At 42.1% G+C, this 27,332-nt stretch overlaps 1 long non-coding RNA gene across 2 annotated transcripts in view; it reads left to right on the forward strand.

The window, feature by feature from the left end:
- LOC308626964 overlaps positions 1–27,332 on the forward strand; it is a 70,281-nt gene that overhangs the window by 12,760 nt on the left and 30,189 nt on the right. For both annotated transcript variants that reach the window (XR_014017332.1, XR_014017333.1), the window contains exon 2: positions 7,746–7,807. This is a non-coding gene — a long non-coding RNA (uncharacterized lncRNA). The remainder of the gene's footprint in view (positions 1–7,745; positions 7,808–27,332) is intronic.

Consider the following 27,332-nt stretch of genomic DNA (forward strand, 5'->3'; position numbering starts at 1 on the left):
TCTAAATCTTTGTTAAACATTTCTTGCATCTTCTCGATATTTGCCTCCATTCTTTTTCCGAGGTCTTGGATCATCTTCACTATCATTATTCTGAATTCTTTTTCTGGAAGTTTGCCTATCTCCACTTCATTTAGTTGTTTTTCTGGGGTTTTATCTTGTTCCTTCGACTGGTACGTAGCCCACTGCCTTTTCATCTTGTCTATCTTTCTGTGAATGTGGTTTTTGTTACACAACTTGCAGGATTGTAATTCCTGTTTCAATATTTTAAAGGAATACTTTCTGGGTAAGTCATATTCATTGTTGGTAAAAAGGCTGCCTGCATAGGTTAAAAAATTTTCAATGTGATATTCAAACCCCTTTCTTCATCCTGAGGAACCAGGTCCATAGGGTCTCATTTACCTGGAGGTGGATTTAAAACAGCTGAAGTTGTACACGTCTAATTGAATAGAATTTGAGTCTTTTCCTGAAGCAAAAAAACAGGGACCAGAAACATGATGAAGTGTTCTTCAGGAGACAAAGATTTGAAACTGCTGCTCTGAGCACTAACAGGAGATTCTTGTAGCAGCCTTCAAGCCCACACTACTGAGGCAGTGTTGAATCAGCACTTTTTTTTGTCTTATAGAAAGAAGAAATGCACAAATGAACACAGGTGCAGCAGTAAAAATCACAGTGAATAATTCCAGCCATTGACAAATATCAAGACTTGATTTTCCTTGCACTTGACTCTCTGGGAAGTAGTAGGAGAAAAAGCAAGCAGTAGGAATGTACCCTGTTAAGTCCCCAGGTTGTCACTAATGCTGTCAAAAAGCTGCCCATATCCGTTTAGCACTAACTGTTCTAGCACATGCCCACGGCTTCCAAGTTCGAGCATCTGTGACTTCCTTGCAGGCTGAACCTGTTGGAAGCTTCATGCCCTTGGGCGTAGCCCCCAGCCAGTGACTGATGGAAGTAGGTGTATAAGTCTACTGCTTACCTACTCCTCAGGTAGCAGAACTCTGTGGCATGTTCTACACTGTGTGCCAGCATGACTGTGCTTGTCCACGGTGGTCACTTGGTTGATGCCTCACCCATTGTTGCTTTCCTTCTCTTCCTTGTCTCGCTTTCCTACTTCATTTCTGTTGCTTCCTGGGATCATCTCTCAAATAAAGTATTTGCACTCAAATCCTTGCCTTAAAGTCTCCTTCTGGGGAAATCCAACCAAGACACAGGGGAAGTTTTTCTGTTAACTGAACATTTTTGTGACATCCGATTCTTTGTCCTACTGATTTGGCTGTAGATTCAATGTGTGTTAAAGCTGAGAGTGCAGAAATCGCTGCTCCAATGGTGTATCTCATGGAAGAGGAAATGGAAGCTCAGGGCACACAGCCAGGTGGTTACAGAAATGAGACCAGAAAAGAAGCCAGTGGTCCTGACCCCCAAGTTGGCATTATCCCATTCCCCACAGCTAGCTGTCCTGGGCAACCTTTAACTCCCATATTTAACAAAGTATTCCTCACCCCAGGTTTTCAGCTTGAGAAATCACTGATTTTCCCCTCTCTCTACCAGGCAGGACTTTATATCAACAACTCTATCTTTTTTTTTTTTTCAAATTCTTGTGAGTCACATTTTCTTAGACTGGCAGATCATCATGAGATTCCATTTTTCTTTTATTAATTTAGACAAACATTTATTGAATACCTAGTTGGGCCCAGGCATTGTGCTGGGTATAGGATGTATCACAGAGTACCACAGTCCCTGCCCTCACAGAGTGTACAGCAACCGCTAATCTTTTTACTGTCTCCAAAGTTTTGCCTTTTCCAGAACATCATAATTGGAATCATACATTATGTAATCTTTTCAGATGGGCTTATTTCACTTAGTAATAAGCATTTAAACTTTCTCCATGTCTTTTCATGGATTGGTAGCTCATTTCTTTTTTAAAAAATTTTATTTATTAAATTTATTTATTTTTGGCTGTGTAGGGTCTTCGTTGCTGTGCGTGGGCTTTCTCTAGTTGTGGTGAGTGGGGGCTGCTCTTGGTTGCAGTGCACGTGCTTCTCCTTGCGGTGGCTTCTCTTGTTGTGGAGCATGGGCTCTAGGTCCGTGGGCTTCAGTAGTTGTGGCACGAGGGTTCAGTAGTTGTGGCTCTCAGGCTGTAGAGCACAGGCTCAGTACTTACGGTGCATGGGCTTAGTTACTCTACGGCATGTGGGATCTTCCCAGACCAGGGCTTGAACCCGTGTCCCCTGCATTGGCAGGAGGATTCTTAACCACTGTGCCACCAGGGAAGTCCCAGTAGCTCATTTCTTTTTAGAGAAGAATAATATTCTGTTCTCTGGATGTACCATAGTTTATTTATCCATCCACCTAGTGAAGCACATCTTGGTTTCTTCCAAGTTTTGCAAATTATAAATAGAGCTGCCATAAACACCATGTGCATGTTTGTGTGGACATAAATTTTCAACTCCTTTGGGTAAATTCCAAAGAGCATGATTTCTGGGTATCTTTGAATATTTAATCTATAGATTCCCCTTCCATCTCTTTTTTTTCACATCTTTATTGGAGTATAATTGATTTACAACAGTGTGTTAGTTTCTGCTTTATAAAAAAGTGAATCAACTATACATATACATATGTCCCCATATCCCTTCCCTCTTTCGTCTCCCTCCCACCCCCCCATCCTACCCCTCTAGGTGGTCACAAAGCACTGAGCTGATCCCCCCTCCCTTCCATCTCTTTTTATCCTTGCAACTTATTTGTTGAAGAAACTGGGTTTTTGTCTTATAGAATTTTTCACAGTTTGGATTTTTCTAACTGCATCCCAGTGGTGTTGTTTAATATGTTCCTCTATCCCATTTATTTCCTATAAATTGGTCATTAAATCGGAGGTGTTACCAGATTCAAAGTTGATTTTTTTTTTTTTTTTTTTTTGCGGTACGCGGGCCTCTCACTATTGTGGCCTCTCCCGTTGCGGAGCACAGGCTCCGGACGCGCAGGCTCAGCGGCCATGTCTCACGGGCCCAGCCGCTCCGCGGCATGTGGGATCTTCCCGGACCGGGGCACGAACCCGTGTCCCCTGCATCGGCAGGCGGACTCTCAACCACTGCGCCACCAGGGAAGCCCTCAAAGTTGATTTTTTTGGTAGTAATACATGGGGGTTGCTGTGTTCCTCCAGGAGCCTTTCATCAAGCTGTCCTGAAGATGAAATGTTGTAAGGCTAGTGAGGGAGGTAGTTTTGATCTGGGGAGGGATGCTCCTTAGGCCTTCAACTTATGCTAGAGAGGTGGCTATTGACCTCACTTATGTGTAAAACCAGTCACCAGTTGGATGTGTGTGTGTGTGTGTGTGTGTGTGTGTGTCTATGTGTCTTTATGTATAAGTTTGGTCTCTAGGATGAGAAAACAATGTGGAATTTAGATGGTAGTTTAATCAGGGTGTGCTAAATTTTCTGGCTCCTCAAGGAAATAGGACCTACTAATGAGAAATAAAACATTCTGATATCAATAGTAAAGATTATATGAAAATAATATTACTATAGTAAGGAATTGTGTAATAATAATATTACACAATAAGGAATTGTAGCCACAAACACCAAGGAAAACAGTGTTTCAGTTTCTGAGCTGACATTATTGGGCAAAACTGTAACCATCTCTCCCTTTAGTTTTTCCTTCTGTATGTGCAATAACATTAGTTGTTGTGTTTAATACATAGGATATTTGTTCTTAGACTTTTATGACTATTGCTAATTAACTGTACAGTCTTTTATTAGCATTTGAAGTTCTAATTACCGCAGTACCAGAACATTTTAATATCATGTAGAATGTAGAATGCGTTGCTTCTTTATTTTATTATTTTATTTATTTATTTATTTATTTTTTTGCGGTACACGGGCCTCTCACTGTTGTGGCCTCTCCCATTGCGGAGCACAGGCTCCGGACGCACAGGCTCAGCAGCCATGGCTCGCGGGCCCAGCCGCTCTGCGGCATGTGGGATCCTCCCGGACCGGGGCACGAACCCGTGTCCCCTGCATCGGCAGGCGGACCCTCAACCACTGCGCCACCAGGGAAGCCCTGTTGCTTCTTTATTGATTTCTTGGTTTTTCAACTCTAGTTATGAATCTCAGTGAGTTAGTATTCATTAAAAGAGGACACTCCAGTTTAAAGCCCCCTTTGTTAGTGAACAAAGGCGTAGAGAAATGATTTTTTGGCGCTGAGGTTAATGTTGAATAGCTTCTTGCACATCCCATGCCAGTGGCTGGTTTTCAAGGAGTTGAGTGAGTTTCTGTGCCTGTTTAATACACCCCACCTGCTCCTGGCAGGCTGGTTCTCCTCCTGACCTGTCCACAGTCCACACTCACTGCCCTGTCTTGGCACCACGTGTTCCCTCAGTGGGACCATTTTCTTTGTTTCCTAGCCACACTTAACCTTCTTTTTAGGTCTTGTTAGATATCACTGTCTTCATTAAGCCTTCCCCAGTCCCAGGTCCCCCAAACTCTCTAGTTTTAACTTCAGTTTAGCATGTGAATTTATCTCGTGTCATTCATCAGTTGCCTCTGTGTGTCATTATCATGCCTCTAACTGGAATGTAAACTCTGGGAGGGTAAAGATTACCTCATGCATGTCTTCAGAACATCCACAGCCCTGTAAAGGTGCAGCTGTTCAATAATCTGTTGATGGATTGTTACCTATTTGTGGAAGATGATGGGTATAGAGAGAAATTTCAGAATGAAACTTACGACCTATGTCAATAGCTATAAATATAGAATCATAAGATCATTGACAATTGGTTCAGACATGCATTAAGGGCTATCCTAAAGTCTTGTATTCCCTCCTTTCCCAAAAATACATATTGGGTACCTCCTGGGAATCAGGTACTATGTTGGCACTAGGGATGCAAAGAAGACAAAGGCATAGAGCTCATAGTCTGGTGGAAGAGAGGCAGCCTTGTAAGTGTGTAGCTGTACTATGAATGGCTGGTACCATGGTGTATGTAAGTCACAGGTGATGGGATACCAGAGGGAAGGGTAAGAAAATCCTCTTGGGGGTTTTCCTTCATCTGTCTGCCTCCTTATTGACTTTGGTTGGTAACTTTTCCTAAGCATGGGATTTTGTGACCTTACTGAGTAATGGTTTCTGGCATGATTATCCCTTAACGTTGGGAAGAAGCAGTTTCACATGTAGCTTTAGAGCACAAGCCCTGGAGCGAGATCTGGGTTCTAGTCACAATGCTGCCACAGTCTAGGGGTGGCCTTGAGAAAGCTTCTTTACCCCTCCAGTCCCCAAATTTCCTTATTTGAAAAAGGATAATCATTATCTAATCATATGAGTAAGATGAAGATTCAGTAAGATGATTCAGGAGTTGCAAGTCTGAATGCTCAGTAAGTGTTAGCTGTTATAATATGGCTAGAAAATGTTCCTTTTATCTTTACTCCCTTTATTCTCCCTCTCCCTACAACTTAAGCCCCCTTTTCTCTGCTATCATGCATGCCGTTCAGTCTCAGAGAAATATCTCATTGGACTCTAGGGCTTTAATTTCAGTACCAGGAGCACTATTTAGACGGATAGAAGACAGTGAGGGCGCATGAAATTGGATGTCCCTGGTTGTGAGCCTACCTTCCATCACACTTGCTGCCTCTGCCGGGCTTACTCTTTACCAAGTGCAGAGCCAAGGGGTGAGGATTTCTCTCTGTCCCATTGGGACATAAAGGGTGAATGAGTTAACATTTACAAAGTGCTTTGAGTTCCTTGGAGAAAAGGCACAATCTAAGTATTCTCATTAGTGTATGAATAATAGATGAGCATAAAGCACTTTGCAAATCTGAAGTTCTTTAGCAATGCTAAATAATACTTGCACCAACCTACCTGTGAGTGGAGGGGCTGGTTTGTGGAACTCTGATGGTTCTAATCTTGGTTGTCACTAATTTGAGGCATGGTGGTAGGCAAAATCCTTTTCCCCCTCTGGGTCTGAAGAACAGAGGGGTCAGAATGGCTGAGGTTGAAGGTAACTCTTATTTAATTCAGTGATTCCTTTTAAGGTTCTTTGTTTAGATGGAGAAAAGGCTACAGCAGGAGTCAGGGCAATGCCATTTGTAGGAGGGGGATGATAACTTCTCCAAAACAGGGCCAGCTATTGGGTAGCGATTCTGAGCAGTGGCTGCGCCTGCTCTTTCCTCCCCCTCAGTGCCAATGAGAATGGGTTTGCTTTTCCTCTGCCTGTGGAGGGGATGGGGGTCCTTGCATCCAGGACTGTGGAGAAAAGATCTCCTGGATCTGGGTCCTGTAAAAATACGTAACAATTCTATCCCTTAAAAATTGTGGTAAAAGCACATAACATGAAATTTACCATCTAAACCCTTTTAAGTATATAATTCAATAGCATTAAGTACATTCACATTGTGGTGTAACCAATCTCAAGAACTCTTCTCATCTTGTAAAACTGGAAATCCGTACCCATTAAACAACTGTGGCAACCACCATTTTACTTTCTGTCTCTGTGGATTTGATTATTCTTAGTACCTCACACAAGTGGAATCCTACAGTATTTGTCTTTTTATGACTGGCTTATTTCACTTAGCATAACATCCTCAAGGTTCACCCATGTTGTAGCATGAGTCAGAATTTCCTTCCTTTTTAAGGCTGAATAATATTCCATTGTATGCATATACCACATTTTTTTAAACCACATTTTAAAATTCATCTATCAGTGACACTTGGGTTGCTTCCTCCTTTTGGCTATCGTGAGTAAGGCTGTTATGAACATGGGTGTACAAATATCTCGTTGATACCCTGCTTTCAGTTCTTTTGAGTGGAGTTCCTGGATCATATGGTAATTCTATTTTCAGCTCTTTAGGAAATGACCATACTTTTCTGTTCTCTAAAATGTAGAGTTGGAAAGGAATTTTTGATGACCTCAGTTTCTCCACTCTGCGTTGTGATCTTCATCAAGGGCCTGCTATCACCTGTATTGCCTGAATTATGATCCTGAAGATAATTCGCATTTTTTTCAAGAGGATAACATAATCTTAGAATCTTGGGCTTGAATGGAACCCTAAAGACTTGCTATTCAGTGTAGAATGCTTTATTTCGGACACATTCAGGGCCCAGGAGCTCATAGTCTTATAGCATAAGCTCTCCTGGAGTTGGACAACTCTAATTGGAGATCCCAAGTTAAAACTTCCCCCCATCGGTCCAGTGGGACCACACAGAACAAGTCAAAGTCCTCTTCCACACCCAGACCCAATGGCATTTTAAGACCATAGGTCGTCTCATCTTCAGCCCACACATTTGTCCTTGACCTTTCCTTATGAGGCACTTCTCATCATCTTTGGCCTCAGAGGTAAAATTAGGTATGTGGCACCTTTTCAGAACTCCTGACGTGTCAAACAGAGGCCCGGGTTGCTTCACCTATGCTGGCTCTCCTGGTTGACACAAAACACAGTCAGGCCCCACCTGCTTTAAACCACAGCTCTCTGCTCCTGTAAAGTCTGCCAAATATAACATTTGGGAAAATGTTGGGAAGGTGGGAAGATGATGATGTTTCCCTCAGAATATGCATAGGAAATGGACATCTCCTTCCAAGGCCGGCCAGAGTAAATATTGTATCAGCAGGGAAGTGTTTTGACTGCAAGTAACATCTGACTCACAGTGTCTAAAATAATAAAGACGTTTAATGAACTCAAATAGCCAGAGGTCTAGGCAGTTTTAGATTTGGTGTGGTGGTTTTCTCCATATTGCTCAATTAACCCCATCTTGTCTGCTTGTTCTTAGGTTTCCTGTCTGATGGTCACAGTGGCTGCTTCAGCTGCAAACAGCACATCTTCATGTTTAAGGTAAGAGGAGATGAAAGCCTTCGACCTTACCTCTTTCTCTCTCTCTTTTTTTAAACAGGGACATTTTTTCTTCCACAAGGCTCTTCCAAACAAACTTCCCCTGATATATCTTTTCTCAGATCTGAGTCCCACTTGCAGCAATTACTCACTCCATTCCAAGAAATGGGGTTGCTGTGCCCGTCTTGGACAAATCACAGCTGATCCTTTGGAAATAAAGACGCCATGCTGTGTGAACAACTGGATCCCTAAGGAAGCAGGGAGAATGCCGATGGGCTGGCGATTGGCAGTGTTGACCACAAATATGTTACTCAGAAAAATCGAGAGTGACCACAATTTTATTTAAAAACTTGTGATTTACAGAGTCATGTTTAATTAAGGGATTTTTAACCTTATCAGTTAAACTTATCGAGACAGAAAGATGAGATACCTTGCTATATTCCTTAAATATTTCTTTCAGCCCTCATTCACTGTTTCTCAGATATACTGCAAAAATGATGATTATAATAATATACCTGAGTAATATTTCATGGTTCACAAATTATTTTCACATACATTATTCATTTGACCCTCACCCAAACTGTGTGGGGGTAGGTAAAGTATTATTATAATTTTCATTATGTTTTAATTGGGCTTAGGTTTAGAGGGCTGAGTTCATCATACTTATTACATGGCACATTAAGTATCTAGTTTGTCTGCTGCCCCTCTGTTGTTTGCATAATTAATTAATCAATACACTATCTTTTATCTCTCTCTTTCTCCCGCTCCCACTTCTCTGCCTCCACACAGACAATCATGCTAAATGTGTCCAATGTTTATCTTGTTATTTATATGTGCACATCTAAAACGTATATTTTGTTTAGCATGTGTGCAATTTTTGTTTACATAAGTGTCAATTTTCTTTAGCTCTCACTGTTGTTTGCATTTTTTTTACTCAGCACTGTGTTTACAAGAGTGATCCGTGTTGCTGTGTGTATCTACCCCCTTGCCTCTAAATGTTGCATAATATTCCACAGTGTGAGTCCGTCATGGTTTACTCGTCTATGCCCCCTAGTGGAAACCTTGGTAGCCTCCAACTCTGGCACACGAACATCTGCACTGCTGATGAGCCTGGATGGGAATTTCTGTGGGAAGCAAACTCAAGAGAACGGTTGCTGAGCCATAAGACAGACACTTAAATTGAATAAGTACCACCAAAAAGTCTCTCTAGAAAGACTGCACAGTCTATACTACCAGAAATTGTTCACATTTTACTGGAAGCTGGGTCTGGAGGATATTTCAGTTGATCAAGCTTATACAAGCAGAAAAAGTGAATTGGGTTGTCGAGAACCCAAATCCAGGTCTTCTGACTCCAAAGCCTTTTTATTTTCCAGGGCATCACTCTGTAAGTCTCTGGATCATAATACTGAACACTTACAAGATTTCTTGGGGCTTTTATTATTTAGTGAATACCTTGAATTTCAGAAATAGCTTCGCTGGTGTTAATGACAAGTAGCGGGCTGAAGAACGAATGAAGGTAAATGGGAACTTCATGTTCTGTGATCCTGTTCAGTTTGGTCTGGGTCCTTTTGACTGCTTTACACATGTTATTACATTCTTTCGGGCAGTATTTGAGAAAGAGGAAGTGCTCGATAGCTAAATTCTATCCCTCCCACCTGCCAAGGGCCTGACTGTAATACGTTTATGTCTGTTTGACTTGAGAGTCAATGAGGAGTCCTAGAATCAGAGAGTGTTACAAACAGAAAGGGACTTAGGGACTGTCAAGTTCAATACTCCCATTTTACAGCTAGGGGAAGGGAGGCCCCAAGAGAGGAAGCCACTTGCCTAAGGTCACATAGCCAGAGGTCACCTGAAAACCAGCCCATCTCCCTTTCCACTTCCCCAGACACAGAGACTTTCCCCTGCTCACTCAGGAATCCACAGTGTAACCTTAACAGCTGGAGGTGTGTGTGTCCCAAACAGTGTTGTACTGGTACATGTTTAACAACCACCTTTCTCGGGGGGAGAAAAACCCCGAACAAACTCCAAGTGTGGCATTTGCCAATTTCTCCTACTATGGCCATTTCAAACTGCCGAAGGGATGTCACTGAATGTGGCCTTGGGAGTGATGGGCCGCAGCCACCATTAGGAGGCATTTTCACCACAGATTCCATAAGAGTAAAATCCAGTAAGATGATTAAGAAGTGATGAGCTTTGACTCTTTATTACCTCTGTCTTTAGTATGTTATTTGAGTGTAAGTTTATATAATTTAGTATCTAATAATGTCTGTGTTTAATGCTAGCCCATAAAATTCCTGAACATTTAACACTCAGTTCTCCTGAGCCAGGGTGACCTAGCTCCAGGACACCATTGCCTGGAAAGTAATGAAACCTCCTTCTCGGTGTGGCAACCTGTTCTCCTGGTTTATAAATTTGTCTGAATTCTTTCGAACACTTTGGGGGAAACACGAAATGTGAATATAGTGAAAGAAAAAAAAAAGGATAAATGAGTTATTCTGGAGATACATTTTCTGGATAGCTGAAGGCTTAGCTCTAAGCTCCCAAACTACAAAAGCTTTAACTCTTATAGATAGACTTTTCGAAGAATTGTGTCTCACCCTTTTCTATTTCATTATGCATGAGGCATTAGAGCTTATTGCCTTTTTTATTGGCAGCAGGGGCAGGTAGAGGTGTGGAAAGATATTTGCCCCTGGAATAAGTGACCCCAGAGTGCTGTGTGGTTGGGGCTCTTGACTCACTTCCTAGAGTTTTGAAAATTTTATTCTCACTCACTGTCCAGAGCTATGACGTCTTCCTACTGTCAGTGTGTCTGTCTTTAGCTTCTCCTCTGCTCTTTGTAATTGACTAGAGATACACGGAGCCAAACCTATTGGAATCATGTTAAAAATGTTGTTAACCTGCTGGAATATGGGCCTGATGAGTAAAATGCTTAAAATGTTAGTGCATGGATATTGCAATTTTTTTTTTTCTTTTGGCTGCTCAGAAGGCTTTCGGCTTAACTTTCGGTTCTCGTAGAATCTCTGGAGAGGAGGCATTCCTAGATTACCATGCTCCAGATCAGTGAGTATTGCTACAATTACATTCTTATTATAAATCAGAATGTACTGTATCGCCACGCATGTATTACGTAGAAGAAAGCAAAAGTCATCGCTGGGCCAGGCACTATGTCAGATAAAAAGTAGAGCAGTCCTGGCCTGCGTTTGGAGGAACCCCACAATGCCGCAGGAATGTGAAGTGTTCCAAATGGTGAACTTTGTATTGAACGGTAAGAATTCAGTTGGAAAAGTTCGGGGCACATCTCCTTGCTCTAAAAGGGATTCTCGGACTCTTTCAGCACAGACCAGGTGATGGCTGGGGAAGCAGATTTAGTGTTTGAGAGTTCCCCCACCTGGAGTGGGGGCGGTCCCTCTGCGCAGCTGCCCATTCTTGGGGCTGGGGAGGAAGTGGACTGCACTGCCTTTCAGCAGAGCCCCCTGCCCTTGTTCCGCTGGTCTATCCATTCCTTTGTGTATAACAACACTAGGTAATCGTCTTCCTACTTTCAAAGAGCAAGTGGTTTTCCCCACTTCTGTGTTCTTTCCTAACTGCAGGAAAGGCAGCCTCAGGTGCTGATGGCAAACCAGCTCTTCTATGCAGAAAAGAGACATCTCACCCCATTCCCAATACCTCCCTTGCGAATTTGCCTCGCTTCCCTTTGGACCCTTAAAGCTTTTGGGAATCCTCAAGGGCCCCCCTCTCATTATACTTCCTTTCCTTAAGCCCTTATTAGCTCCTTGGATAAGATTCATTTGATGAGCCTGGGACGGAAGCAGAGCCCAGTGCTTGGGGTGGTGTATGGAGGGCAGGAGCCAGCAGGTGAGCAGGCCCAGAGACAAATTTCCTTTCCTGGGCTGGCCTGAGACTGCTTGCCCTTGACATCATTCAGGCAACTTTTTTGAAGTCTTTGGAACTGGGGTCACCCCACATAGGGCAGCGGGGAGCCCAGTAACCAGGGCTTGCTCCCTCACGCCCCGCCTCATTGGTCTAATTAACAAGTTGGGTCCTTTCCAGCTCTTTTACGTGGCTCTCATGGGGCTGGGCTCCACTGGGGGCGGGCAGACAGTCTTACTTTAAGCTGCATATCGATCTTCACGTGGTCATGTGCCCCTCTTGCGGGAGCACTCTCATGTTTTAAGTGCATGCAGTTACTCTCTTGACTGGCTTGTAAACAGGTTTTAATGGGGCTATTAGTGTAAAAGGACAGGAAACTTTCAAAAACAGCCTCTTAAATATTCATGAGGATGTTAAATCTGGCGCTTAATCACCAGTGTTTGCACACAGCTAACGGGGAGGGAGGACAGCTGACAGGCTGCCTTCACTCGGAACAATTGACAGGGCATTAATAAACGCTCTTACAGGCATGATTAATGGCCAAGAGAACAGGACTTTTTCTTAAACAAACGGAGCCCCTCTCCTTTGGGGACTCCTTTTTTGGCGGGGGAGTGTCCATGTGGGTATGGGAGTGAGATTTACGGGGAGATGGAGGCTGGAGGGGTGTCACAGACAAGACGTATTTTTCCCTTCAGAAATAGTTAACTGGATACCTCCCCACCTATCCAATCTGACTGTCCATCTCCCAGGGAATGGTTTCCTCAAGGGAAATATTCCAAAAGCTTAAGCAGAGAATCTCCAAAGAATTCCCTACCTGGAGAATTCTTAACTCAACCTTGGCAGGGCCATGAGGTAAGCGCCTGGGCCCTCATTATGGGAGCTCCCTGGAGGGTCATTATCAGCTGCCTCTTCCATACCTGAGCTCACTTGCTTTCAGATTGGAGTTAAATGCGTACAAAGATGGTCCACTGTGGCTGAGGGGCTCCTGCAAGCTGGCTCCCACCCAGCCTACCTTTATATGTGTGCATTTTAGTTCCTGGAGCATCATCATTCTCTTACTTTTCTCTGTAACATTTGATGCAAAGCCCCTACTGAAAATGTATGGGAAGAGTGCTTTTTAACTAGTAAGTGGTCTGCACTTCTGGAATGGACCTTGGAGACTGTTTGGGCCCATCCTTGCTCCCGCTAGAAAAAGACACTGAGGCACAGAGAGGTGAAACAACTTGTTCAAGGACACATACTGAGGTAGTGACAGAGGGCACTGGACCCCCGGTACCTGACTCCTGGTCGACCCTCACATCAGCATGATGTGACTTCTCCAGAGAAAGCCAGAAGGAACAGACACCCAGTTGCTTCAGAAGTACTGCAATTTCAAGTATGCCAGATCTGATAGCAAGATCTGTGCTACTGGGATCCAAACCAGTTTAAGCATGGAAAGTTCTGGAAAATATCCCAGTTTCTTTGTAGTAGGAAATCCCAGCCTCATTATCTGAGACCAACTCAGAAATTCAAAACTGTTTCCTCCCTATAAGTGCCAGTTGGGTTTTTTGGCTGACAAGTTCCATTTAGAAATGAAACCAAGGCATAAAGTCAGAAATCCATAAAAATCTGTTTTTACAAGCTAGAAAAAAACCCACTATGCTTTTTTCTTTTTTTTTTTTTTTTTGCGGTATGCGGGCCTCTCACTGTTGTGGCCCCAACCCTTGTGGAGCACAGGCTCTGGACACACAGGCTCAGCGGCCATGGCTCACGGGCCTAGCCACTCCACGGCATGTGGGATCTTCCCGGACCAGGGCACGAACCCGCGTCCCCTGCATCGGCAGGCGGACTCTCAACCACTGCGCCACCAGGGAAGCCCCCCCACTATGCGTTTTAATGGTAGAAAAGGGCAAGGAAATCAGTGTCTTTCATAAAAGTCTTCCCAGTCCCCAGCCCTTGCTGCCCACATTCCGCATATACCTATCAAGCCCTTCTTGTGCACATGCTACCAAATTAGGGGCTGGGGTGGGGAAGGTTGTCACGAAGATGGATAACAAGTGTCTCCACTCCCAGGATACACTTCCTCTAGTTAGCAATTTAACTCTAGGGCCGTGTCATAAGACTGATCACAGTACCAGGCTGAACTTTTTGCAAATATTGCTTTCATCACCCCTGCTCAAGAATCTAAGGTGGCTCCCACTACATCTGGGTCCAGCCCAGACTGGCTTGCCTCTGCACAGCCAATCTGAGATTCCACTTAGAGCCAAATACATCCTTTCTTTCTAGTCAGTGGACCAGGCAACATTCTACAGACACTATGGATAATGATCCTTAATCATAGATTTGTTTAGAGACTCAGTGCAGCATTTTTTTTTTATGGAATGCCAACTAGGAATGACAAATCAGTCTCTCTTGCTAAACAGTTTGCATTAATGACTTCCATAAGAGCCAATCTATTGATTTTTTAAAATAACAAAACTCCACTTGTCTCTTTCATCTGGATATATAGCTGGTAGGTGCTGTTGGTAAAGCAACCATTTTGAGAAATAGTTTCCTTTTTGTAATTAGAATGAATGTATTCTGACAGTTTTTTTTACCAATAATGGTTGCAATGTTTGGTACAAATGCAAAGCACAGATGAAGCTTTAAACCCCAGTGGGTTTGGGCACTGTTTTCTCAATTAAAGGCTGATTGTCAGCTCTGTGAAGTACAAGGGCAGATTCCACATGTTTTGTTACATTATCAAACTGCCACCAAATACTGGACAGCACAACATTGATTTCACAGCACACAACTTTGGATTGACATTATGCCTTATTCTATAACATTATTTTCGGTTTGTTGTTTGTTTAATCAGCCAAGTGTAGTAGGATTCAGCATGGTTCACTGAAGACACTCGGACTAGGATGTAGGAAGTTTAAGTTCTACTACCAGTCGTTTCCCTAAATTATTATATATATTAGGCAAACCTCACTTTCCTTACCTGTAAAATGGGTGCAGTAAAACCTGTCATATCAATCTGTTGTTTTAAGTGAAGTAATGCATACATTACTTACTTGCTGTTTCCATTTGATGTCTCACAGGCATCTAAAAAGGAAAATTTCCCATACTGAACTTAAAATCTCCCCCCAAAACCTATTTCTTCTCTGACATTCCCAAATCAATCAGTGGCATCACAAACTACTCAAGTGCTCATACCAGCAACTGGAGTCATCCTCTCCCTGCATCGTAGCTAATCAATAACACATTCCACTCTGTCCTTTAAGTGGGTCTCAGGTCTGCTCACTCCACTGACCAGCCTAGTCCAAGCCGTTATCATGTCTTGCCTGGGTGTCTGACTGCAGTCACCTCCTTACTCTCCTGCTCCACCTAGTATTGCCTCCTCCACTTTGGACCTCACACAGAAGCCAGAGTCATCCTCTTAACAGTGTAAACCCACTTGCGTCACTCTCCTACTTATAACCCGCCATTGGCTGCCCAAGACCATTAACATGGCCTGACAGGCCATGACAGTCTTATTCCTACCTGCCCCTCAGTCTCATTTTGATCTCTTTCCACTCCAAACACACTGCTCTCTTCTGCTTCTTATGTGCTTCTTTGTAGACCCAGAGCCTTCACAGTACAGCTCTCTCTTTGCCTGGATGGTTCCCACTGTCTTTGAGATTTCAGTGTAAATATCAAAAGTCACTCTTGGAGAGGAGACTCCCTGCTCCCACTCTCATTCCCCAGTAGGATTGATTCTTATTATCATTATCTTCCGTAGCATTTAAAAAAATTGTAGGGAATTCTCTGGCAGTCCAGTGGTTATTACTTTGTGCTTCCACTGCCGGGGGCCCAGGTTTGGTCCCTGGTCGGGGAACTGGGTTCCCACAAGCCGTGTGGTGTGGCCAAAAAAAAAAAAAAAATTGTAACATGAACATTTATTTGTGTGATTACTTGGACTGTAAGCTCCAAGAGCACCACTTTGTTCACTTCTGTGCCCCCAGTGCCTTGACAGAGTGCACATGACATGGTAGATACAGAAAGATAACAGGATGAATGCCTTGAACACCAAGCATCAATACAAATTCAAGTTATTTTCACCCTTGTGTCTGTGGGACACAAAATTGAGTGGCAAGATGAGACGTTTCCGCGAGTAAGAAATTTTTTGTTGGTAAGTTAATAGAGACTCATCTTGAACTAATTTAAATCTAAAGGCGAAGTTTATTCACCCCAGTAACCTAACTATACAAAGGGTAAGACTGGTGTTGGCCTGAGGTACTCAAAAGATGGTGGTCAATGTCTCTCTATCTCTTTTCCTTCTGTCTCTGTCTCTCTCATTCTTTTTTTTTTTAAATAAATAAATATTTAATTAATTAATTTATTTAGGCTGAGCCGGGTCTTACTTGCAGCATGTGGGATCTTTAGTTGCGGCATGCAAACTCTTAATTGTGGTATGCATGGGGGATCTAATTCCCCGACCAGGGATTGAACCTGGGCCCCCTGCATTGGGAGTGCAGAGTCTTACCCACTGGACCACCAGGGAAGTCCTTGTCCCTCTCATTCTTGTTCGACTTCACTCTTTAATGCAGACAGATTTCTCCATGGGACAGAGAATGCTGCCGTGGGGACCCCTAGATTCACAATTTTTTAGTGCTTCCTGCCAGGAGACCCCAGGGAGGGGCTCTGATTGATCCTTCCTTGGGTCACAAGCCCATCCTTGGTCTCTGTGGCTGCTGTCCCCACTCCAGTCAAGAGGATGGAGCCATCACTAGTCTACTGTAGAACTTCTGGGCTTAGGATCTGTTACCAGAAGGGTAGGGAGAGGTCTGGGCCTCACAGTTAAAGACAATGGCCACCATACATGTGAATTCTGTTGGAAAGGAGACCACTGATCTGTATTCTAATGTTCATGAATTGAGCCTCATTTTTTTCTGGCTCCTGCCACAGCTCAGTTTCATCAGAAAACGCAGACAGAGATGGCTTTGCCTGTGCATAGAGTGGGCAGCCAGCCTCTCTGTGGAATGACTTCCACAAAAGGAGTCATTCTTTGGGTTAGGACAAGAGTCCAAATGGTTAATTACAATTCAGGAACCCATATAAAAAGTCAGCCTTGTAATTCATGGTGTCAATAGCCAACCCAAATATTGTTATCCCTTATTTCTAGGGAGTTAGTGGTGGAGACTTAAAAAGTCTTTTTATGGAGGCATCAAATGGCAGTGAGGATCCTGCCTGGTGGCAGTTGAATTAATAAGTGAGGTGTGAAAGATAATATATTTTCACCAATCCTTCATAGTCTAATTAAATGTCACCTCCTCTCTGAAGCTTTTCACTGTCCCCCTCATGAGGGCTAATAGTTAAAGTTCTATTCATAGAATGTTATGAGATTTTAGTGAGTTAATACATATGAAGCACTTAGAATGGTACTGGGCACATTGTGAGCACTCAATAATTGTTACTTTGATAGGACGAAAGGAATACTATAGTAACAGTGGCTACTAAAAACAGATGTCACAGCCTTTCTATGTCCTGGGTCTGTATATGTTTTTCCACTTGATACATGTTAACTTTTGCTTTAAGAGCTTGCCTGGGAACCACACTATGGGAATTTCCGGTCCAAAATCACTGTGCTGGGGCTGGGTTATCTCATGCATGGCCATTTTTTGGCTGGGCTCCTGTAAGAACTTTACAAAATTTAGATAGCGTTTCTAACATTTTGTGCTTACGTTTCACTGGTGCATCTTGTTTAAAATGTGGTTTTCCTGAGTCCCACCTGAGAGATCCTGATTCAGTAGTTTTAGGGGAGGGGCCCAGGAATGTCAATTTCTAACCACAGCTTTAGTGATTCTCTGGAAGGTGGTTTCATGGACTATGGTTTGAGAAAATGACCCAGAGGAAGGAGCAGTAAAGCTGAGGAGGGATGAGGAAAATGAGAAGCACTTATTCTGTAGTTGGGACTTCCCGAAGTCCCAAAGTGTCCCCACCAGGTAAAGAACTCCATCATGTTCCCCTTATGTGCCAGCCAGAATGAGTGTCACATAGGTGTGAAGCATCTACTGAACCTGCTGGTCCACTCAGCTTATGGCCATCTGGGCCAGTGACAGGGTCACAGCTCTGTCAAGCCATAAACTCAGCACTTATTCACTGCTGTGCTGCCCATTTGAAAGAGAAGATGGTAGTGGGTGGGGGCATGGAGTGCTAGAAGTCCCATGGAATGAATGTCATTGTGGACATCATGGTGGATGCTCCCTAGGGTCCTGTTGTCTTGTATGAAGAGAATTCCAGAAAGGTTCAAGAATAGATTTTGAATGGTCAGATGCAATTCCGAAGACTCTGCTCTTTGGGCAGGAGTTGGTGTGTATTAAGGCAGCCTGTCAGAGGAACATGCATTACCAACTCTTATGCTTTTGTATTAAGCATTATTTCTCATCTTTACAGTCAGATTAATGGAGATTAGTGGTTCCACTTAAGAGTTTAAACATTGTGCTGACCCAAATTTTTGGAGCCATCATAACGTGGTGCTATATGTTCAAAGGCTGGACCAGCTGGTAGTCAAGTGGGGGAGGGAGAGGTCTACATTTTCACAAAGTGATTTCATTAATTGTTTTGTGTAAGAAAGCTGGGGTGCCTCTTTATACATAATGCATATATGGCACTGTCCCTACTTTCCACACACTTAAATGCCCATCAGTCCAGTCCGGTGATGCTCCTTTGCTAAGAGGACATTTAATAATCAATGGTCACTCACGCTTGCCTCCCCTTGACTTCTGTGGGTGAAGCCCAGTCCCTGAAGTCCCAAATGGTTTCATTAATGTCTTTTATCCACTCAATAGATAAAAATAAACCTCTCCAAAGCTCTTAGAAACCCACCACCCTGTATGTAGGAGGGAAAAAGAGGACGGCTGTTAATAAATAAACTTAAATATCTCCACAGGAGCCCACAGCTGTGACCCAGAGAACATAAGAACCATACCCAGCCTTCCTTTCAGGTCAGAGTTACTTTTTATTCATTGACAGATTTAGTAATTGAAAACTCTATGTCTTAGTTCAGGCTAGTATAACAAAATACCATAGATTCAGTGACTTAAACAACAAACATTTATTTCACATGGTTCTGGAGGCTGAGAGGTCCAAGATCAAGGTGGTGACAGATTCTGTGTCAGTGAGGACCCTTTCCTGGTTTGCAGACTACCATCTTTTCGTTGTGTCCTCTCATGGCCTTTCCTTGGTGAGTGCACATTAGGGAGGGGTGGGGAGAGAGAGAGATCTTGTGTCCCTTCCTCTTTGTATGAGGTATTAATCCCATCATGAGGGTCCCCCCTCATCTAATCCTAGTCACCTTCCAAAGACCCCACCTCTAAATACCATCACAATTGGGGGTTAAGACTTCAACAGATGAATTTGCAGGGATGGAGGAGGGACACAATTCAGTCCATAGCTCTCTATGGCTGTTATAAAGTTGAAGAGGATGTCACACATGAATTCTACTTTAAAGTGAACTGTCTGTTTTTCTTGGCAAGTGTATTCAGGGCTATTAGGATATTCACTTGTATATCCTCAAAGTGGAAGAACTTAGTTGGAAACAGTCAAAACCTATGTGGAGCCAAATCTGGTGAATAAGATGAATGATCAAGCTGGAGAAGAGCATATTTGGCTAAAGACAAAATAATGTGACTGGTTTTGTTGCGTGGCCAGCAGGAGCCAGAGGTTACCAAGAAAGGAAGCCCCCAAATGCTTGGTATGATGGTTGCATCAATAGATACAAAGATTGGTATGGGGCGGAAAAGGAATCAGAATTTTGTGGAGGGAGGGGTATGTTTAACTTGAAAAGGCTCTGACCATCCCCTCTCCCCCAAATCCAGTTGTGAATCACTGGTCTAAACTGTCAAAGGGATGTCCTGGAAGATGAGCCCTCATTTAATATGCAGGCGTATTTGTTCTAAGAAATGTTCTCTTTACCTTATAACCATACATGACATGGAAGAATTTTTTTTAAAGTGACTTCATGTTTTTTTTTAGGAGTCTCTATAAATATCTTCATAGTTTTATCTTTCATAAAAAATTCCCCACAATACAAAGTATGTATAAAGTATTTAAAGTAAACTGTTATTTTAACTACAACAGCATCAACCAATTCCCCTACAAATGCTGATGGTGTCAGTAGCGTTGTGGAGAGAGGTAGTCATTGTCATTATTTTCTCATGTTATAGAGGAGGAATCTAAGACTCAGAGGGGAGAAGTTGCTCGGCAAAGGCCACACAGCTGGTAAAGGGCAGAGGCAGGATTAATTTACATGTGTATGACTTAAAATTCACTCTGATGGCAATAAGAGTTCTGTCTTTAGCCCCATTTCCTGCAAATCAGGAGAGAAGGGAGGTGGGACTTGTTACAATCAAGCTTGTTTGGGCAGAGCTCTCCCCTTGGCCTGGTTCTTCTAGGGAGCCCAGATGGAGCTCTTGAGGCTTGAAGATTCACATTAGCAGAGTGCTTTAAATGTTGGGTTGGAGATAAAACTTCATTAGTGCCGAAAGGCCTGGAATTCTTGCATAGAACCAGGGAACTGAGGGAAGTAAAGCAATACCATTTTCTTACTTCTGTTGGCCATGATTGTTTGAAATATCTTTGCTGTGAAACATTAAAGTAGCAGTTAGGTTCCCTGTTATGCATCACTCTTCCTCTCTAGCTCTGTGTGCTTCTGATAGTCTGGCCTTCTTGCTGTCTTCCTGATGTGTTGCCCTACGGCAGTGTTAAATCTGTTCTCTGAAGTTACTGATACATCATTGAACTTATGGAATGTTCCAGAGTCCCCTTTATTCTGCCTCTTTCTTGAAGTAAGTCAGTTAGTCTACTTCAAGGATTTAACAGTTTCTGTCATTGGAGATCTTCTCAGGCCTTGCTACTAAATGTGCAGCCAGTAGACCAACTAGAAGCATCAGCATCAGCATCACCTGGGAAATTATTAGGCAGAATCTTAGCCTCCACCCCAGACATGCTGAGTCAGAAGCTGCATTTTAATGAGACCCCTAGGTGACTTTTAAAATTTGAGAAGCAATGCTCTAATGAACCCACACAATACTTCTGTGCTCGTGGATATCAGCATTCTGACACAGGTGACACTCCACAGGGGTCTGCGGTTGGTTTGGGGTGGGAGGGAACCTGGAAGAGAGGGAAAGCTTGGATTGGAAGACCCAAGGATTACTGTTTCTTTCTTTCCTTCCTTTCTTTCCTCTGAGAGTCAAAACCACCCATATGAACTCTTTGGATATTATCTAATATGCTCCAGGCAAGGGGAAAGAAAGGTAAAATGACTGTTTTCTTATCATGCATTCTTAAAAAGGAAAGAGATTTGGATATCTTCTGTTTACTTCCTTGAATAGAAGTTGCTTCTATAGCATCTCAGACACACAACATCCTGCCCTTGTTCAAGTACATCCAACGTTGGGGAGCTCACTGCTTGCTGGGCAATCGTCTCCATTTTTTCTTTCCAACAAACATTTGTCAAGTGCCTCCTGGGGGTCAGGCTGTGTTAGGGCATAAAGAAAAAGATGTCAGTCTGTTCCTATCCTCAGGTGGTTAACAGTTTGTAAAGTCAGCTCCATGAATGTATCATATCCTCTCTTAAGTCTTCCCCAGGCCAATTGAATCTATGGTGGTATATATATACATACCAGTTTTGGAATTAGTGTTGAGTATAAATCCTAGCTCTATAATCTTGGATCCCTCTGAGCCTCAGTTGTTTCATCAACATTAGGATTATTTTGTTGGTAACAATAACAGACCTCTGATTAGCATTAGAAAAAAGGAAGATTTATTGGCCCATGGAATCAAAAGAATGTTGAACAGACAAAACAAAGCAGCTAGGTTTCAAGAACTGCTGCAAACCAAGACTAGAAATCCACGTAGTTCTCTCTATCTCTTTCTGCTTGCCCTGACTATTGACTTTAGTCTCCAGAGTGGGAAATATGACTACATCTTACAACTCTGAGGACCTCTAAGGAAGTAATTAAGTTTAAATGAGGTCATAAGGATCTGAGAGGATTCGTGCCTTTATAAGAAGAAACACCAGAAAGCTTGATTTCTCTCTGTCCACACATGCACAAAGGAAAGGCCATGTGAAGACACAGCAAGAAGGCAGCCGTCGACAAGCCAGGAAGAGAGACCTCACCAGAAACCCACCATGCTGGCATCTTGATCTTGGACTGTCACCCTCTAGAACAGTGAGAAAATCAATTTCTATTGCTTAAGCCACTCAGTTTGTGATATTATTATGGTACTCTGAGCAGACTAGTACAATTTGCATTTCTCCAGTGAGTAATGGAGTGGGACTTCTTTTCATGTACTTTATATACCTTCTTGGGAGAAATGCTAGTTCAAATCTTTTGCCCATTTTGAAATTGTTTTTTTTTTTTTTTGTCTTTCTGTTTATGAGCTGTAAGAGGAATTGTTTTTCATTTGTTTTATAATTTCTTGACCTTTTATTACAGATTATTTCTTTTTCATCCCCACATCCAGTCAACCTCCAGTTCTCACTCCCACTTATCGCTTGAATGTATCCTCACTGCTGCTGCTGTTATCCAGGCTACAATCCCCCCTCCTTTACTGCTTTTGCCTGTTTTCTGTCCCTGCCTGGATCCATTCTCCATACCACAAACAGAATATCAAGTTCATCATGTCACTGCCCTACCCCAAACCAGTCAGTTGGTCTCTAATTCCTTGTAATGAATTTTAAACTCCTTTACATGGCTTTTAAGACCCTCCATAATTTGCCTCCTATCTACTCATACCTCCAGCTATTCTCCCCCTAAAAATCTAGAGCATCTCTCTCTCTCTCTCTTTCTCTCTCTCCAGGGATACACTGGGGTACATTTCAAAGTCAGTTCAGACATCACTATACTTCACACTAAACCTTTTCAGCATGCATGTCATTTATTTATAATTTTGCATAAAATTTATACACAATAAAATGCACAAATCTTAAGTGCATTATTTGATGACTTTAACCAATACCTGCAACTGTGTATTCCAACCCCCGGTCAAGATCTAGAACACTACTACCATCCCAGAAAGCTTCCTCATGCCCCATCCTGTCAATCCCCACCTCAACAAATCCTGTCTACACACTCCTAATACTCAGCTCAACCAGGGGCTAGTATTGTCCTGATTTTTGTCTCCATAAATTAGTTTTGCCTTTTCCATAACTTCATTCTTTTGTTAAGGCTTCTTTCTTTCCCTCAGTATGATGTTGAGATTCATCCAAGTTGTTGCAGTATCAGTAGGTGGTTTTCTTTTTTTTTGGTTGTTACTAAGTGGTATTTTACTGTATGCCTATAACAATAACATAGTTTAATTATCCACTCTCCTCTTGATGAACATCTGGGCTATCTCTAGTTTTTGGCTTTTATGAATAAAGCTGCTATAAATATTCTTATGCAAGTCTTTTTGTGTGTGTGTGTGTGTGTGTTACGCGGGCCTCTCACTGTTGTGGCCTCTCCCGTTGCGGAGCACAGGCTCCGGATGCGCAGGCTCAGCGGCCATGGCTCACGGGCCTAGCTGCTCCGCGGCATGTGGGATCTTCCCGGACCGGGGCACGAACCCGTGTCCCCTGCGTCGGCAGGCGGACTCTCAACCACTGCACCACCAGGGAAGCCCGTGTACAAGTCGTTTTTGTGGACATGTTTTCATTTCTCTTGGGTAGCTATTTAGGCTTGGAATTTCTGGGTCATATGGTAGGTCTATATTTTGTAAGAAACTGCTCAACTCTTTTCCTAAATTGTTGTACCATCTTACATTCCTATCGATGATGTATGAGAGTTTTAGTTGCTCCACATTAGTGTCAGGATTTGACGCTGTCAATCTTTATAATTTTAACAATTATGGTGACATTGTGGCTTTAATTTATATTTCTCTAATGACTAGTGTTGAAAAATATTATTAGTGTTTACTAGCCATTTGTATATCTTCTTGTGTGAAGAATCTATTGAAATCTTTTTTTTTTTTTTTTTGGCCACGTCGTGCACCATGTGGGATCTTAACTTCCCGACTAGGGATTGAACCCACACCCCCTGCATTGGGAATGAGGAGTCTTAACCACTGGACTGCTAGGGAAGTCCCTCTGTTGAAATCTTTTGCTCATTTAAAAAAGTCAAGTTTAATGCAGTATAATTTACATACAGTAAAATTCACCTTTTTTAGGTGTATTTTTTATGAATGTTGAAAACATAGTCATATAACTATCACAATCATCAAAACATAGTTACCATCACTGCAAAATTTTCCTTGTGCCTCTTTGTAATTTATACCTTCTCCCCACCCCCTGCTCCTGCAACCACTAATCTATGTTCTGTTCCTAAGGTTTTACCTTTTCCAGAATGTCGTACATATAGAATCATGTAGTATATAGACATCTGATTTTATTGCCCAATTTTAATTTTGTTGTTTGTCTCCTTACTGAGTTGTAGGTAGCCTTATGTATTCCAGACACCAGTTTTTTTGTCAGACATGTTTGGTGAATATTTTGCCTTTTCTTTTTCTAAATGGTATCTTTTGGTGATCAGAAATTTAAAATTTGGATAAAGGCCAATCTGTCAATTTTTTGTGTGGTCATTGCTTTCTGTGCTCTAAGAAAACTTTGCCTACCCACAGATTACAAAGACATTCTTCTATGTTTTTTTTCTAGAAACTTTATTGTTTTAGCTTTTTATATTTAGTTCTATAATCCATCTTGAATTAATTTTTGTGTATGATGTGAGTTAGGGCCAAGGTTCATTTTTCATTTTTTCTCTAGTCCCTCAGTCAGAATTAACTTCCCAACTTGTGCTTCCACAGCATGCTGTGCTCTGTTATAGGCACTCCTCATGTCCACCTTCCAGTATGTACTTTCCAATTTTTGTGGACTCATTGCTTCTTCAATTAGACCGTCAGTTTCTTGTGGGCAAGGCCATGTGTTATATATATAAGGAAGGAGAGAGGATAGTGTTAATGAAATAAGCTTTGGGGTCTCGTGGACCTAGAATTTGATCCAGACTCCATCACATAACAGGTGTGTGAGTCTAGGAAAATCTTAACATGTCTTATTTGTTCAGGAAGCATTTAGGGTCTACCATGTGTCTGGCATGGGACTAGGTGGTGGGGTCACAGAGACAAATACAACTCAGGCAGGCTGTGAAGAGCTCCACTCAGGTGGGGAGGGGGATTATGGAAAAAGTCATTATTAAACAATGGGCTAAGTGCTGTGACAGGAACATGAATAGGTGGTTATGAGATTAGAGAGAATGGGGAACGGCTTCCCAATGGAGGTAAAGCCAGGCCTGGACGTCAGTGGATGAGTAGAAGTTAACCAGGAAAAGGAGGATGGGGCAGGGATTTCCTGGTGGAGGGAGCAGCAAGGGCAAAGGTTCTGATGTGAGATTCCTTGCCTAAAGCCTAAAGATTACACTTCATAGAGTTGTCTCAAGGATTTTATGAGATAAGAACTCTGACACAAGGTTGCATTGAATGGGACATACTAATGCTGAACAAATTATTTATTGTTTATCTGAAATTCAAACTTAACTGGGCATCCTGTATTTTTTAAAAAATACCTTTATTGGAGTAAAATTCGTTCACAATACTGTTAGATTCTGTTGTACGACAAAGTGAATCAGCCATGTGCATACATATATCCCCATATCCCCTCCCTCTTGAGCCTCCCTCCTACCCTCCCTATCCCACCCCTCTATGTCATTGCAAAGCACTGAGCTGATCTCCCTGTGCTATGCTGCTGCTTCCCACTAGCTACCTATTTTATGTTTGGTAGTGTATGTATGTTGATGCTACTCTCACTTTGCCCCAGTTTCCCCCTCCCCTCCCCATGCCTTCTTTATGTCTTTATTCCTGCCCTGCCACTAGGTTCATCAGTATCATTTTTTTTCTAGATTCCATATATATGCATTAGCATATGGTATTTGTTTTTCTCCTTCTGACTTACTTCACTCTGTATGACAGACTCTAGGTCCATCCACCTCACTACAAGTAACTCAATTTCGTTTCTTTTTATGGCTGAGTAATATTCCATTGTATATATGTGCCACATCTTCTTTACCCATTCATCTGTTGTTGGACATTTAGGTTGGTTCCATGTCCTGGCTATTGTAATAGAGCTGCAATGAACATTGTGGTACATGTCTCTTTTTGAATTATGGTTTTCTTAGGATATATGTCAGTAGTGGGATTGTTGGGTCATATGGTAGTTCTATTTTTAGTTTTTTAAGGAACCTCCATACTGTGCGTAGTGGTTGTATCAATTTACATTCCCATCAACAGTGCAGGAGGGTCCCATTTTCACCACACCCTTTCCAGCATTTATTGTTTCTGGACTTTTTGAGGATGGCCATTCTGACCAGTGTGAGGTGATACCTCAATGTAGTTTTGATTTGCATTTCTCTAATAATTAGTGATGTTGAGCAGCTTTTCATGTGCTTCTTGCCCATCTGTATGTCTTCTTTGGTGAAATGGCTATTTAGGCCTTCCACCCATTTTTGGATTGGGTTTTTTTTTGATATTGACCTCCATGAGCTGTTTGTATATTTTGGAGATTAATTCTTTGTCCACTGTTTCATTTGCAAATATTTTCTCCCATTCTGAGGGTTGTTTTTTCATCTTGTTTATGGTTTCCTTTGCTGTGCAAAAGGTTTCGAGTTTAATTAGGTCCCATTTGTTTATTTTTATTTTTATTTTCATTACTCTAGGAGGTGGGTCCAAAAAGATCTTGCTGTGGTTATGTCAAAGAGTGTTTTTCCTGTGTTTTTCTCTAAGAGTTTTATTGTGTCTAGTCTTACATTTAGGTCTTTAATCCATTTGGGGTTTATTTTTGTGTATGGTGTTAGGTAGTGTTCTAATTTCACTCTTTTACATGTAGCTGTCCAGTTTTCCCGGCACCACTTATTGAAGAGACCGTCTTTTCTTCATTGTATATCCTTGCCTCCTTTCTCATAGATTAGTTGACCATAGATGCGTTGTTTTATCTCTGGGTTTTCTATCCTGTTCCATTGATCTATATTTCTGTTTTTGTGCCACTACCACATTGTCTTGATTACTGTAGCTTTGTAGTATAGTCTGAAGTCAGGGAGTCTGATTCCTCCAGTTCTGTGTTTTTCCCTCAAGACTGCTTTGACTACTCGGGGTCTTTTGTGTCTCCATACAAATTTTAAGATTTTTTGTTCTAGTTTTGTAAAAAATGCTGTTGGTAATTTGGTAAGGATTGCACTGAATCTGTAGATTGCTTTGGGTAGTATAGTCATTTTCACAATATAGATTCTTCCAATCCAAGAACATGGTATATCTCTCCATCTGTTTGTATCATCCTTAATTTCTTTTATCAGTGTCCTATAGTTTTCTGCATACAGGTCTTTTGTCTCCTTAGGTAGGTTTATGTCTAGGTATTTTATTCTTTGTGTTGCAATGACAAATGGGAGTGTTTCCTTTATTTCTCTTTCAGATTTGTTAACATTAGTGTATGGGAATGCAAGTGATTTCTGTGCATTAATTTTGTATCCTGCAACTTTACGAAATTCACTGATTACTTCTAGTAGTTTTCTGGTGGCATCTTTAGGATTCTTTATGTTTAGTATCATGTCAGCTGCAAAGAGTGACAGTTTTACTTCTTCTTTTCCAATTTGTATTCCTTTTATTTCTTTTTTTCTCTGATTGCTCTGGCTAAGAC

This window comes from Mesoplodon bidens, assembly GCF_964165515.1.
Source record: "Mesoplodon bidens genome assembly, chromosome: 13".
Lineage (NCBI taxonomy): Eukaryota > Metazoa > Chordata > Mammalia > Artiodactyla > Ziphiidae > Mesoplodon > Mesoplodon bidens.